The sequence below is a fragment of the Centrocercus urophasianus genome, unplaced genomic scaffold, assembly GCF_019232065.1.
Source record: "Centrocercus urophasianus isolate 14NV4802_14NV808 unplaced genomic scaffold, USGS_Curo_1.0 seq_19, whole genome shotgun sequence".
NCBI lineage: Eukaryota > Metazoa > Chordata > Aves > Galliformes > Phasianidae > Centrocercus > Centrocercus urophasianus.
The window spans coordinates 3,339,290-3,355,893 of NW_024884744.1; positions in this window are offsets into that span (position 1 = coordinate 3,339,290).

The following is a 16,604-nucleotide window of genomic DNA, read 5'->3' on the forward strand; positions in this document are numbered from 1 at the left end:
AAAAAACACCATGAATTGTTTGTATGTTTGGGGACATAATTGGACACAGGTGTCTGAGATTAATAATTGGAGGTATAACAACTATTCTGAATTCTTCCCTTCTTTAATAACTGTTGGATTAAGTCCATTGTTTCTAGTCTTGGGATTCTTGGCATTATATTCTTTTTCCTAGAGCAGATTCAAAATTGAAATTCAAAATTGGAATTTAAGTAGACATGAAAGCAGAGAGTCCTTGGGAAGTAAAGGGATACTGACGTTCAGCATTTTGGGCAGTAGCAAAACTCACCAGCCACCTAGTCCTGTCAGTACAGTACTCCCTGAAGAGGAGTCACAACCTTCATCTGAGGAGCTCCTTCATATGCTGCTTTTATATTACTTGGCTTGCATTTTCTAGATACATCAATTTGTTAGTGGATTTATTTGTAGTGCTCTGAGAAGCTACTTTAGGACAAGTTAATTTGGGCTCTCTTAGCCTTGATAACACCTGATTGAAATATGCTTCCTTCCATAAATGGGAAGAATAGAGATTACATTATGACAGTTCCCTGACAAGTGGCTTCAAAAAGCAGCAGAGAAGGCTATTTTTCAGTAAGACCATTAACCATCTGGCAGCTCATTTTCCACCCTCCTTCATTGCAGGCATAATTGAAAAGCATTTGAAGAAAAGACAGATCAGAGTCTGCTACTTCCATGTAATGTGTCCTGATGATTCAATAAACAAAGGTTTTCAAGTGGGGGGCATGTTTTACTTCCTGTATCTCCTTGAGTGCTGTGAAGCTGAGCTTATTTAAATTAGCTTTTCAAAACTTTTTTCAAATGAAACATGGAGGTTATGCATTTTGCATGTGTTCACATTTGACAGAAATGTATGGAAGACAGCATATGCTAATAGAGAGGGGAAGAATCAATGAGTGCTAGGCTTTTGTGTGTGGTGCTGTTGCAAATATGGTAGAAGTGTTGCTGGTGAGTTATCCTAACTGTTACCCTAACTGTGCACGTTTGTGAGCTCAGTTTTTCCTAACACTGATGGTAGAGGAGCATAAGATCACATTCTTCACTCCTTTCCCCATCTCAGAATTTATCTAGAATTTTGTGGGTTACGTATTTGCTTCCCATGACTGTTGTGCAGGAAAACACTTTTACAGATAAGATCCAAGATGCAGAAGTAGTGCCTGTGTCCCCTCCTCTTTTTGGCTGGGGACCTGATTTGAATGTGATGAAAGCATGCAAAGAACTAGACTGCCCTTTTCCCTGCCCTCCAGGGGAAGGAAATACAGTGTGATTTGCACTACTTAGTTTTGCTGCAATGCATAACTGGATGCTCCAGTCCTCTGCTGGGGAACACATGGGACTCAGAACAATTCTTTGGCCCTTCTGCTTGACTGTGGCCCAAGTGACTTATTCCACAGAAAATAATGTTGCTGAAGTACAGTATAAACCCCATGCTAAATGACCAGCAAGTGAAGTTGGTCCAGTGCCCTAGGGCCTGGGAAGGAGCAATCTGCTAGTTTGGCATGTGGGTTAGGATCTTTGCCCTTTTTAACTCTCACTGTACCTTTCTGAGGCTGAAAATGGGAGTGATATGATGCTGCAAATTGCAGATAATAAAGCAAGGAGGAGACCAATATGCAGCTATCTGCTGTGCCCAGAGCTATCAGTCAACTCACTGAATCACTTCTCTGAGCCGAAGTGTCAGTGGGTGTGTGGGTAGGAAAACCCAGTGAACAATCAAAGCACTTAAAAAACAAGGCAACAAATGTGAAGCATTTGAGAGTAGCAGCTGATTTTTTTCCCTGAGCGATCTAACAATTTCCATAATCATAAAGAAATATTTAATTTTGTTTGCTTAAGCCATCCAGTGTTTTGCTGTGAGCATTAATCATCTGGTGTCACACAATAACACACTAAATGTCACACATTGAATTGTGTCTTTTGTGACACCATTATGAATATTCTGGATGTAGAAAGAAATGCTTCATGCATTGCTAGCTGTAGAGCAAGCGTAGTCTTACTGCTTTGTTTTGCATTCAGTAGATCTACACAACAGGAAGGCAGCATGCAAAGTAAGGAAGAATACTGTTGAAGCTCAACTGCTGATCTTCTACAATATGACTGCAAAAACTCAGGGATCTGAAAAGATTTCTAAAAAAAAAAGTGCAATAAGATGTTTGCCTGAAGATTCAACAGCACCATATAATGCTTCCTGCTGAAGACAGAACTCTCCCCCAGTGCAAGCCAAGGAGAAAAGAAATTTGATATTACTCATCCGCTGGAATATAGCATAGAGTTAGCAGTGCAAGATGAAGTGGAGCAGCTGAAAGGTGAGCGTAGTTTATGTTTGAGATCAGTTCAGTGGCCAGGCAGCTCTATGGCTGGGAAATTTACTGATGTAAAGTACTTTACTGGTACTGTCCTGGCTCTCCTTTTGATCAGCAACAGATTTAGCTTTGCTCAAGTCTAAAAACCTGGGTGGTTCTGTGGTGTGTGTATGTGGAGTAAATACACAGGAGGAAGAGTGAGGAAATGAATCTAAACAAAAGTATAAATTTGCCTTCAGAGGTGATTCTGTATGAGATCAGCTAATGCAGAGAGAGGCAGCAGGTGAACTCTTTACAAGGAGAATTTCTTTACAAGGAGAGTGGTTAGGCCCTGGAACGGGTTGCCCAGGGAGGTTGTGGATGCCCCGTCCTTGGATGTGTTTAAGGCCAGGTTGGACAGGGTCCTGGGCAACCTGATCTGAATGTGTGTGTTTGGTGGCCCTGCTAGGCAGGGGGGTTGGAACTACATGATCCTTGAGGTCCCTTCCAACCCGGGTGATTCTGTGATTCTGTGAACTCATTCTGTTTCAAGCCAGAGTGTTGCCTTTATTGCATCCTGCTCAAAGCTAACCTGTTGGCTGGAAAGACTAATGCACAGAGATGGTGTGCTGCCCTTGTCAGTGATGGCAGACATGTGCTCTGTGAAGTACTGCCAGCAGACTTGATGTCAGAACTGGAGCAGAAAGACAGCGTTAGGTGAAGTAAGGTCGTCTTGTCTTTTGAATATGAGAGCGGAGAACACCGTCTCTACTGAAGCCAGTAGGTCTGATTTGAATTTGATAATTGTATGTGTGCTGCATGGATGTAAAATACTTGTTACTCAGAATTCCCTATGTGATGAGGCCAGCACAGCACTCACACTTATGTAGCAGCGGGTACAAATACATATCTGAAGGACAAAGCATTGTAAAAACAGTCCAAAGAATGCTTAAATGCCCCTAGTGCTGCTGTAAGGAGAACATACCATAGCCCTCAGGACTGCATATTTTCCTTCCTTTCCAAATTTCTTGTATCTGTGAAATCTTTATGACAATGTGATACAACAAGTGTATTCTCTGACTTTCACCGCAAGCACGTTTTCATTGAATTTCATTTCTTTTGGCAGGCCATGTCAGTTTCTAGCTACATCTCCACATTCTTCCTGTAAGAGAAGTGCTAAGGGAAATAATGCTTTTTCTCCTTGCTTCTATCACAAGGCTGCCATTTTTTTTTCAAGCTGAAAGCAATTGGGAACAAATTATTAACATTTGCTGTGAAGAGTTGCACGATTGATGCATTTTGAACAAAAATGGAAGGGTCTTCTCATGGTGCTTTACTCTTCTCTGATTGTAGGAGGCTCTGTTTTCAGTTAGAAAACATCTTTATTATCCTTGCAGGCAGTAAATAACAAGGCTGTCAATTGAAGCACATTTTTTTTTGACAATAAGATAGGGAAAGAATACAGATTAACAAGATCAGAGATATCAGGAACAAGTTCTGCCTGCTCATACCCATTCAAAGGTCTTGGTTCTGTCTCTGGTGTCTGCGAATGCAGTTGTCTGAGTTTTAAACAACTAAATTATATGCCTCACTTAACTGCATTGCTTTGTGTGTTTTTCTGTTCTTTCAGTCTGTTCTTCACATGTGTAGGGCTAGGTGGTTGTTTGCATTTTGTCCCACGAACAGTAATGTAGGTGGGAATTGTAGTGCAGAAGAATATCCTGTTAGCATTAAAACCAAGGAAAGAAGGGGTAGGAAGGGGCTTTGAAAGAAACACATTAAGGTCCATTTACACTGGAATTCAGTGATGTCTGTGTAAGAGTAGTTATAACATGTTCTCTTGTTTGTCTTTGCACATTACTTATGAGTGTAAAGATGTGCATGTACACACACACTCAAATGTGTGTATATATATATATGCAGATACACATCTGTAAATACACGTATACAATGGATTGGCTGTGCAGGTGGATTTCTGTAGTTTGTGCCTGCATCCACAGAACTAAACATATTCAGTATATGAATGAAACAGATGTTCATGGGAGGCAGGAATGTACTGGGAGGAAGGGAGGGAAAGGTGCAAAGTATTTCAGACAAAAGTCAGGCTGTGTAGTATGAACAGCTTGAGAACTGCTGGCACTGATGATGCCAGACTGAAGAAGTCAGATGTGTTATGAGTAGTGTTCCTATTCCATGCTTAAACAGACCATGTCTGTTTATCCTAAATATCTAACATATGATGAAGCAAGTTTATTAAAGGAGTGCTTTAGTGACTCCTAAATATTTCCTTATTACCTGATCTATGTTTCAGGGAGTTTGTGATGCGTGAAGCAAGATGATTTTTTTGATCTTAATTCAAGCAATCAAGTAAATATACAAAAACAGCAACAAAAACCATAACTACTTAGCAGTTGGCAGCAGTAACATGAATAAATACAATTTATGGCAGTTTTGTGGCATCTGCAATGAAGCAAGTTGTGCAGGAGAATAACCAGAGACAGTGGTTAAAATGACAAAGTGCAAGAGGAAGCTTACAAGACTGCAACAGGAAATTGTTTATCAAAATTAATTTAGAGTGATCTTCATATGATTAAAATTATCTGATGAAACTTATGTTCAATAAATTAGGAAGCGCTTAATGAATGTTGTATTCCATTGGGATTTGTTAACAACATGTGAAAAGGTGAAGCATGAGATTCATAGCAAAGATATGGATGGAGGCAAAGGGAACTGACCTTCTCAGAGTTTTCATCTCTGGGAGGCTCCATCATGTGTCTGACACTGTTTTGGCAGTTTTGGATATGATGTTTCAATTTGTGAGAATTAGACAGCAATGGCATTTGGACAAGTCAAGGCTGACAGAAAGCTCATTAAAATGGATGGCATTTGCCTATCAATTTCAATGAGCTCTAAACCATGGCCTCCATAAAAGAATTCTTGGTTCAGTCTCTTATTAAAAAAAATAAAAATCTGGCAGATACTTTTTTTGTTTGCTTGTCTGCACATACAGGTTTGACTCTGCCCTCGCTGAGTTCCATGGCAATGCTCACAGGGGCTAAAAGGTTAATCATGAGCTTGTGTGCACCTGTGGGTTAGGGATGCAATAACTTTATTCATTATAAAGAGCTGTGTTTGGAGGTTAAAGTAGAAATATCCATTGTTTCAGTGAGAAATATAATAAGAGAAATCATTACACTTAAATGGAGTACTGCATGCCACTGACTTGGGATCTGAGTTTGTTTTCTCTTTCATACAGCCATGGATAAGATGCCAAATGCAAGAGAAGGCAAGAAACTTCAGAGAAAAAAAACCTCAACACATTACTTACACATGATCTTTCTTCAGCGTTAGAAAAAGTCAACTTCATCCATAAATTCTTGACTGACATTTTATGAGAAAAGTCCAATTCAATAGTCTCCCCTGAAACTGAATAAAAATGCCATTCTTCATTCCATAAGCATCTCTTTCTATGATCCAAAAACCATAAAATCAATGGAAAAACTCAATCTTTTGGCCAGATGTTGTCACCGTGGCTTATATAAGCTCTTTGTTTTTCCAGAAGAGAGGAAGCAAGTTTCAGTAGTGTTGCTTGGTTACAGCTTCTCCAACTCTCTTGGAATTCATGGCTTCAACACCTTGGAAAAGCAGGCATATATTGTTTTCACTTCAATTATTTATGCAGTTAGTTGTTAATTCCTTTTTGTCTAACCCTTATGCACCATTTCACGAACTCTGCTTCTCCCATCCAACGCTTTATTTTGCTTTTCTTGGCTTTTCCCTGTAAATGCTCTCCAAGTCCTATCACTGGAAGTGAGGCAGTTTATTGGAATCCCAGGTGGGCAGGACAAAAAGAAACTTGTTGCCAAGGTAACCCGATGAAATAACCAGATAGTTTATTCAAGTATGCCTGCTTTTGTGCAGGAACACAGATGAGCATATACATGCATTGAATATTGCTTTCCCTTTCTACTGCTTCCTGTATCCATTCAGATCACACTAATTAAATGTTCAAAGAAATTCTCTCAAACTGACTCATCCAGCAAGAATAACATAAATTCCTGAAAATAATCAAACCAGGTAAGATCAATATAGAAATTTAACTTTCTACTGTACATGTAATAGCATTAAATTCTTGGATCTAATTTTGCTGGTGGATCAACCTAATGGTCTGTTCTCACCAATCATTATCAAGCTAACACTAAGTAAATTAAGAGATTTACATGAAATTATGTTGAGAAACTGATTTTTAGATGGTGTGGTGCCCTTGCATCAAAAATGTTATAAAGAAGCAATGTCATTTAAGTGTTCTTTAAAGACTGCTAACATAATTTCAGATCAGAAGAAGTCAGGAGTTTAAGTGCCCGGGCTTTAAAGCCAGATGGCTCCTCTGTTCTGATCTTAAGGAAGTTGGTCTCTGTGATCATATACGGGTGCTGAGCCCACTGCATAAGCAGAATTTTTTGCTCTTGACTGCAACAGTGTCAGGATTTCATGCTCTGAGCACTTCAGTTAGTTCTGTGTGAAAGGGAGTGGGATGATCTTATTGCCTCTCCCTGACGCTTTGTCTGTCCACTCTGCTCAATTAGACTGTGAACTCCCTGGAGCAAACTCTGTTTACTGCCTTCTGTGGTGCCCAGCACAACAAGGCGTCTCGTGGCCTACAGCAGCCATGATATCTTGAGTTGTTTCTGCCGTTAGTCAGGTCTCAGGAGGGGACAAGTTCATGTATATTTCAGCAGAGCACCAGCTGGATCTATTGGACAAATAGAAGAGTCAGATCAGTCACGTGCAGGTAGGAGACGTGTGGCTGAGGTGGCTGCATGCTGTGTGTTTGCCCCACTCTGCCACTTTGAAAACAAAATTACTGCCGAAATTGGGCAGAGTGGGAAAAGCCATGTCTTTCTTGCAGGGATGTTTGTGCTGCTGCAGTTCTAGGCAGAAGCACGTTGTTGTGCACAGGTGGTAGGGATCTGTAAAACAGCATTTACAATGGAAATGCTGACATCACCTTAATGTGTCATTTCAGGGAAAGAGCACAGATATTTTTTCCTGTGCTTTATGAGGAATGCGTTTGCTGTGGAAGTTCTGAATCCCATTAGACTATGATGTGGACTAATGCCTTTCATTTTATGTAGAGTTAAGTAAGAAGGGCCCAAATTACTGTCTTGTCTAATTTAAAAATGAAATATTAATTTCTATTCTGAGCAGGTAGAGAAAAGATGTGCTTCAGAGACTTGAGGGATCTCTCAATATCCTGTCCTCTGCCCACCCTGGTAAGGGTGATCTGTGTAAGATCTACATTTTCCACAAAACCTATGTGGAATGGTTATTTTGTTAAATTTCAGATAATGAATTGACAGTTCAACATTTGGGAATTTCATTATGACAAAAGAGTAGATGAAAGAGAATTCCAAAGGAAAAAGAGGACAGGAGATGCATTTTCTGTGAAGAAATTGCAAGGTGGGAAGACAACCCTAGAAGTCTGACTATATGGTACTTTCCATTCAGTATCCGTGGGCAAAGAAGTTTACTGTGTAATTTTTATCACATTGATCCTAGTCTATTTATCCCCTCTCCTTGCAGTAGGATGGTTAGGAGCTCAAGTGAGGAAAAAGCCATGTCTGCAGAGTGGGAAATGCACTTGCAGATCAATAGAGCATGATGGACTGCTCTATTATAACCTTAAACAGCACGGCACTGAAACTTGGTTCCCGTAACCACTGCTAAGAGTCAAAAAGCTGTCAGTAAACTTCAGCAGGGACTAGGCAACATCCATAACTATACTGAGCTGCTGCAGTTCCATCGGTGGCATGCTGCCAGCATTTCCTTTCAGCGTGAGAGAGTCAAAGGAACATTGTATCAAACACATTTTAAAGTGAATAGCTTCGCCTATTCAAAGGACATGTAGCTTTCAAGTTATAATGAAAATTTAATATAGAAATAAATCCCAAACTGATCTGTAAGTTTCCCCAAGGGGAAGTGTTTAGTTTTCATTCTCAGATGCAAACTCAAAGAAGGTAGCATGGAAGATCGTGTAAAAGAAGGCTGAGTGTGTTCAAGTGGTGCAAAGACATTCACCAGAGAAGAGGCATGTCATAAAGACCTTTAATGAATGGCACGTAAAATATGAGACTCTCTGAGTATCTATTTTGTTTTCATCCGAAGTTCTGGCATTGTTTAACAAACTGTTCAACAGCCATTAGTGAAGGAGGGGACCATTTCCACAGAGGCAAGCTAACGGGCAAACGTGTCAGTAATTTGGAAAAGTGAAGTTGTGGAGTGAGCACCCCTGAGATTCATCTGGATGATGTTGTGACAGGGATCCCCTGCCTGCCTTCAGTCACCTTCTGGAAAGGCAGGCAGCTCGGTGACAGCCACGAGATCAGCACAGGAATTTGTTTGGTGTGCTTAAGAGATCAGTAACAGCCGCTCCTAACGTGACTGCGTTGCGAGGTGACAGTGTTTCCCTGGAGACACTGAATCCATACGGCCCCAGCCTGGGCCCTGGCAAGTCACCTCTCCTCAGAAGGTGCTGAACTACCACCCTGTGCAGGGGAAAAGATGGGAAGATAAGCACTGGCTGTGCACCAGTAGCCTTATGCGAGATGCGAGGACTTTATGCAGCAGCAAGCCATGTCGGAAAGGTAGGAGGATGAAAGAAGAGAAGGGAGTGCAGCCATTGCACAGCTGCCTTGACGTGCTTTGACAAGAAAGATAGTGTTACAGGATTGAGTGTCTTTTTTAAAATGTACCAACCTGTGTTGCTGGTGGAGATTGTTGCGCAGTGAGAACAGAAAAAAAATGTTTTTTTTTTTTTTTTTTTCTTGGTTCCATTGGATGATTACTGAAAGACAAAAGGTGTCTCAAGAAAAAGGTGTAATTTATTATAAAAATGTGCAAAAGACACATTGGGATGTGGTGTTTGTATTGCTGCAAGTTAGATCCGTGATAAGCCGCACGGAATGTTAGTTAATTTGCTAGGTATGTACAATTATGCGGATAAGAACTAATTATGTTAATTGCATCTTTTTAGGGGGCAGTTTTATGATGTGTAACGCAACATTATTAATGGTACAGTTAGCAGCATTGTAACTGTAACTCACAGGTGTTTGTCACTAAATTATGCTCAAACAAACTGCTTCAAAGTGTTGGATTATGTCTTATAATGCCTATAAAAATAATTGAAGGGCAATAGGGCGTGAAAACACAATGTCCAAGTCCTATAGAATTCTAAATTCAAAGGGTTCTTTTAATAAGCCTTTGCATACAAGCCACACCTGCTACACAGCAGTAAATTGTCTGCATTTCAAACAAGGCACAGCCTGAATTTTGAGTTTCTTGGTTTTAAATGCCTATGCAAACTGTATTTGCCAGTTAACCCTGCAATTCATTTCTGTTGATCAGCTTTGGCGTGTGCAATTGACTGAGACAACGTAAATAATGGGTGTTTGTATCGTGCAGGCAATGAGACAGGTGTCCCTGTGGTTGGGAGATCCATCACCACCTCTCTCAGAGTCTCTGTAAAGTCAGTGGCTCTTACCCAGATATAAGAATTCTTCACTTTCTGAGGGCTTATCACCCTTTCCTTACTTCCTTTTTCTGAAAGATGATCTTAGAATCCAGCAGATTTCAGTCCTTCATAGCGATTTGTGTTTTTCACTTCCATAGTAGTAGAATGGAAAGGCCTTGGAGCACTTTGCTGTTGCATAGCAATCTGAGCAGACATGTTGCTCAGAACAAGAGCACAACACCTTTCCATCACGTGTCCTCTGGCTGAGCTAGACATCAAACTGTCGCCATCACCAGATGCGTTCTTACTCTGCATGTCTGCAAGAACGACACAGCCCTATTTCTTGTTCTCAAATCTTGCTGACCCAATGTATCAAGAGTGCTGATGATTTACATGGAAAGTAGTCATTGTTTGGTGGAAAGCTAAGCCTCCTGGGGGCTCCTGAGTCCTTAAAAGTGGTTGGGGGTGACACTATTGGAAACTAGACCAGATCTCAAAGCTACTCCAATCGCCAGTTGCAAGAGTTTCCTCAGCTTACGTCATCTACTGCTCAATATCTCACCCATCCTCATCCGTATACTTCTCACCACTGAGCTTTCCAGTTGCTGTTTTCCATGAGGCTACATCGAACGTGTGCAGGAGTGCCTAGAATGTGTCTATATCAAGTCTATATCAAGCTGCCAGTTATAGCAGGAGAAAAGTCTTTTGACTGACAGTCCTTTCTTAAAGACCAAATACCTAGAATAATACGCAGGAGGGATCATTTTCACTCTGAATTTTCACTTTGAATTTCTTTTGGCAGTGTATCTTCAGAAATACCACAGCTATAGCTTGTCAGAGTATTCAGTGGACTTTTAATATATTCTACACTTGAAGTCAACTGCATTAGAAAATTCAAAATTCAGCATTTTGTTGCCTATGAAAAATTTGCTGAGACTTCACTGGGGCTGAAACAAACCCATTTCACTGACACGACTGGCACTGACATGTTGATACCTGGGACTTTCATTAGTAAAGGTTTTTCCCGTTAGTTTTTTGAGTTTAGTTTTTAAGTTTCATCTCCAATCGTCTTTTATGGGATTCTGAAAACATAGCTAAGTGTCTCTGCTTAACAGACATCATTGATGCCTCCCTACAGGCCCCAGGAAGAGAGAGAATGGAGGAAGGTTATTGCCATTGAGGGTTTCCATTACTGAAATTAATTCCTCTCTCATAAGAATTTAGATCTATGATTTATGATAACCACCAATTTCTCACTGCAGGCAAAGTGAGAGGAAATGACTCAGCCTGGACAGACATCATGAATCTCATTTTTTTCCCCTAATGCTTGACATAATCTGGTGCGCTGCTCCCAGAGGTGTCATTGGAGATTCATATCCAGCCAAAGGGCCTCACGATCAAGGCAGAAAATTTTGTTGCTTTCATGCATTGTGTGGTCTGTAGTTGTTTGGAATTGCATCCTGCCTCATTCATTACAATTTCTTTTACATCAATTGTACAGCAAAATGGTCAGGAAAACAAAGAAAGGGAGCAAAAAGCAGTGTTGCCCTTGCTCCTTCTGAAAGATCCTCTGACATAATGTTAGGGTATTAAACTCAGTTTTGAGATGAAAAATGCTTCCTTCTGCCACTTGTTCCAATAAAAATCTCACCGCCCACCTGATTTGAGAAGTGTTATCTATCACATATTGATTCTGCAAAGTTATGTTTTATTTTCTATCACTGACACAGAATTTGGTGAGTGGGCTTCTGCCAAAATATCAGAATAGAAATCATCCAGCTACAATATGTTCACCCACATTCCAAGGGACCAGCAATGTGTACTCGTGCCTTGACAGAGGAGGCAGTGAGAGGAATGTTTTGGGAAGTCTTGTGATTCTCAACAGTTACTTGAGTGCATCCTATATTTTTTTTCCCCCGAAAACTTTGAAGAACAACAGAACTTTCTTTGAATAGAAAAGTATTTTTCTGTATTTCTCTGATGTGACTTTGCTGAACACACAGGGAAATGAAAGCAAAACAAATACCAAGGGAGGACTACATATGAGCTCCCCTTCTTTTCTTTTTTGCAAATTGTAATTCTGTAAATCCTCTTTTCATAGGGTTGCTTTGTGTGAATGCCTGGTGACTTGCAGCAGTGTACTCATATAAAAATGGCCTATGTGAGGATGATATCTAAAAATGCCCACATACATAGCTGTTCTTTTCAGAAATGCTGAGCATGCTCTGCTTCTTCTCAGTCCCTTGTGGGTTATCGTGGCTGCCCTGGTTGCTTTAAACAAACAACAGCAGTGCAGAGAAACCATAAAGCAAGAAGGGAGGAATAATTTCACATGTCAGTACTGTGCTCTGCAGTCAGCATGCACTTCCAGGCAAGAGGCAATGTTTGGTTTTGATGATGTTGCAAAAAGGCAAAAGTGTTAGGAGGTCAACACAGTAAGTAGCTACATGATTATTTTCCAATGAGTCTGTAATGCTAAGTTTTAACCAGCATGCTGTTTAGCCTGTCTTTTACACTCGATATGAAACTGTCATTACCATCCTCACTAGACCATTTTAAAGCTGCGTTTTTATTCTCCGTTTCTGCCCCTGACTGTAATTGTTTTAATGATGCTTTCTGACAGCTGATGCTTTCAGACAAGCTCTCGCTGAGCATGTACACTAAAAGTCAAATCGTAGTGCTGTAGGCACACACTAAGTTAAAATTATTTTTCTCAAGCATTCCATGGTAAATTTCTAAATTGCAGCTGCCAGTCTGCAAATTATTAAATATCTCTGAAGCACACTTGCAGAAATTGCACCATTTGGAGTATGTAAAATACACTTTTGGAAGTGTTATTGGGCATAAACTGGCAAAGCCTATGCACACACGACCTCAAGATATTCAAAGTTTTGCTCTTCTTTGAACTTTTGACATTCTACTGAAACTTATTTAAAGGATTAAAATAAGCATGCAGCAGAGGAGTCATCTTGTCCTACAATCCAGATCCACAAACACAGGGCTATGCAGGAGAAAATGGGACGTATTGTGATCTTAAAGGTTAGTGTTTTTCAACAAACTGCTGCTTTTATGTAAATAAATGGTATTTGTGGGAGAGGTTCCCTCTAGGTACCAGAGGGAAGTGCTGTACCTATGGTTTGACCAGAGTCACCAGGCTGTCATCTGGTGCCACGTCCTGCCCCTCACTGCTCTGTGCCTTCTATTATTGTCAAATAGTTTGCATTTGTCTGAACAGAACCTGTTACTGGTTTAACATCTCCTCTACAGTTCTTCAGGTCTGACTGCGAGCAAGCAAAAGTTCTGTACATCCTATTCAACCTGCTGCTCCATTCTCAGTGACGTACACACTGTTTCACCAATTTTATCACCAAGCAGAGGATTCATCAGGCAGAGCTGTGACTCAGGGCTATCTTCTCCAGTAAGTGAGTTGCCTTATCAGTCTGATTGCAAGACTACAGATGAGAGACACTGACACAGAGTAACTAAGACTGAAATCTCTTCTTCACCTTTGAACCTGTTGTGTTTTGCTCCCCTTATCTCCCAAAGCTGGATCAAGTCACAAGACTATATGCTATGATGTCAGCAGTGTCAGGGACTTGACTCAATGGCCCAGAAGGCATTTGAGAACTGTGCATGGGACTGGGTGCAATGGACAAATATGTGATAAGTCTTAAGGAGGCTGTATGCATTTGCTCTAAAATGTCACAGCCAGTACTGCTCTGAAAGGTAACAAATATTCTGTGTGCAATATTTGAGGCAATGCATACAAGTAATTGTGAATCCAGAAAAGGCAGTGGTAAACTGCACCTAAAATGTGAATCCCCACAGCACTACCAGCTGCTGGATGTGTGCGTAGCTCAGCTGTAACGGGATGGAAAATGCCCTGAAATGTTTTAGTGGAAAGGCAAAATGGGCAGAAACCTCATGTTCTCTAATGCTGCGGCAGGTTTTCCGTGTTTAGATTGAGTGCATCATTTGCCTTCAAGATATTTTGTATGTGAGATGGTCTATAAATATGATTTCACACTTACGTATGCAGAAATTCATGCCATTGTATCCTCTCTACCGTGTGCCCTTTTGCTGTTAACCAGATGGTTTTAAGGCAGAAGATGGTGAAATCATGTATGAATGTTTTTGCTTCTGCAGTAAGGCCAGAAATACAAGACAATACAGTGCCGAGAACTGCAAAACATTACTGATTCTTTTACTTCTTTGTTTTGCCTTTTTTAAGCTTCCTTCTGATCCCTTCAAGTACCTCAGCTGGCATGACATAGAAGAACATGATGTTCAAGGAAATCAGCTTCATTGTCCCCGTGTGAGAGAAGGTAAAGAGCAAAAAGACACGCATGGGTTGAAGCCTCATCTCTATTCTATTGTGTGCCGTTAAATGTTAGAGATGATAAAGTGGGGTTTACCACTCTTTTGAAAAGAGGCAGGATCTCAGCCCATGTTGTACGTCTTCGCTGTTTTTATTTGCTGGGAAAATAACCTTTGTATCTTTGAAAACAGGAAAGAGAAGTCAAAACTCTTAATTTAAAATTTTTCAGCATTGCAATGTTTATTATTACCTCTCATAAAATCTCATTAACATAACAATACCATTCTGAACACTAAAAGCATATGCCAGACAAGAAACCAGGAGTGAAATCCAGTCCTGCAATCAGTGACGTACTTTTATTCTAAGGCTGAATCGGCCCAATTACAATCTAAAGGTGTAATCAAACACGAGGAATGAAAGGTGAATTTTAAAACTCAGTGTTTATTCGTTCAGGGCTAAACAACGGAAAAACATTCCACACTGCCCTTTAGTTGGAGTTTTAAAGGTATGCGTAAGCTGTAAGCATTTTGATAGACCCACTGACTTTTTGCCTTCACTAAGACAAATAAGTTTTCAATAAGGTTATAAAGCCTATTTGTAGATGTTGTCAATGACTGGCAAGCTGGAAACATAATTCTTTCTCAGTACAATTAAAGTACAAGTGCAGCTCTCTTATGTAATCTCGCTTGAAACATGCAAACAAATACATAGAGTGTTTAGAACTATGCCTGTCATGTGCACAACCATTTAGAAAAAGCTTTTATTCCGAGCTCCAGAACCAATGTCAGTCATTAACCACATGCTGGATCATCACGACCTTACATTGCTTGCTGAGTAATGGGCCCAGAAATGGCAGAACAACTTCACATTCAGTTACTTCATGGAAGCCTGGAAACCTATGCACCTATAACACTAGATATATTTCTACATTTCAGGTATAATTCCCTGGTATATAAGTAATCTTTTAGCAAGGAATTAAATGCTGGTTCCATATCAAACCTACTGTTGTAAATCTTTTCTTTCTGAGCAGGGCCTTGTGAAGAAGAGCTGTTTTTCAGAGGAGAAGAACATACCTTGAAAAAAAGAAAACAAGTAACTGACACAGAGAAGTGGCAAAAGAAACTGCAAGAGAACTGGGAAAACTGTGCTGTAAAACTTTCTCATTAATTCTTTGCACTATGGTAGTAAATAAGCCAAAGAAGTGAAGCACTGGCTGCTCCTTGCAGTTAGTCAATTTAAAGCTCAGGTTGGCACCACAACACTTTAAACCAGAATGTTTTCACAAAATGGAAGAAACACTGGAGAACATTGTAGTTTGGATTTTTGAACCAACTCTGCTCTGGTGATAAAGCTCTGTGCACAGGCATTTAGCAGCTAGTTAAATCCTTTGCCAAAAAATTGATGAGTGAACGGCTAAAGAATGAAGTGGTTCCATTTCAGCTCATCCTCTCTATCCTCACACCAGTCTGAGCAGTTATTCTGTCTGGAGGTAGTGCATCATTGCTGGCTCTCATCAGCAATAAGTTATAGCCTCTCTGAGTTCAAGGAAGAAGTCATGTAGGAACTTACTTATCTTACACAGTGTTCTGGTTTCACCTCCCTGTGCACAAACACATGATGGAGAATACCAGTGTTTGGCTGATGCAGAGCATTGTTTTCCAGATAAGGTTATATATTGAATGTATAAGCCATGATCACATAGTTGTGCACACACACATCCCCAGTCGCAGAGAAAAGAGGCACCTGAAAGAAAGATTCACATGACTGAGGGGGATGGGAGGGGAAGGTTCAGGCATAAAATACTATGTGGGAGAAAACAGAAAAATAACGAGGTAAAAAAGTGAAAGATTATAGAAAAGACTGTTGGAGAGTGGGTGGAGGGAGTGGACCAGTGGAGAACATGGCTATAGAGAGAGATGGAGACTGCTATCTGATTGGCAAAGCTCCAGCCTTTTCCACTGTACCACTTCGGGTGACTCTAACTTTCATAACATTATGCAGTGCAGTGCTGTGATTCAAAAGGAAATTTGGCACCGCCATTTGTTTTTAATTGGTGGAAGAGCAGCATGATAAAATAGATTGACCTTTTAAAGATTTCTGACATTTAAAAGATTTAATATAGCTACTAAAATGCAAAGAAAAAGTAAGTCTTTTCTATTTTTTTCCCTCGCCAGGAGCTGAACCTCTCATTTCAGGACCTGGGTGATCTTTACCAGGTGGAAAACTCCAGAAGGATTCTCCAAAGACTGATACGGGTCGAAAAACTTTGGTTGGTGGACAATTCTTTGACAGACCTAAGTGCCATACGGTTGCCAAGGTAGGCAAGGTGTCCTGCTTGTCTTTTTTTTGTATTATAGAAATCAGAACTGTTATTTACTTAAGTAATGTCTGGAGCAAACCCTTGAAAACTGATTAAATATAATATTTTGGGGATTATTATATGGGGAAAACATCACTATTTCTATTCTGAATTCACATT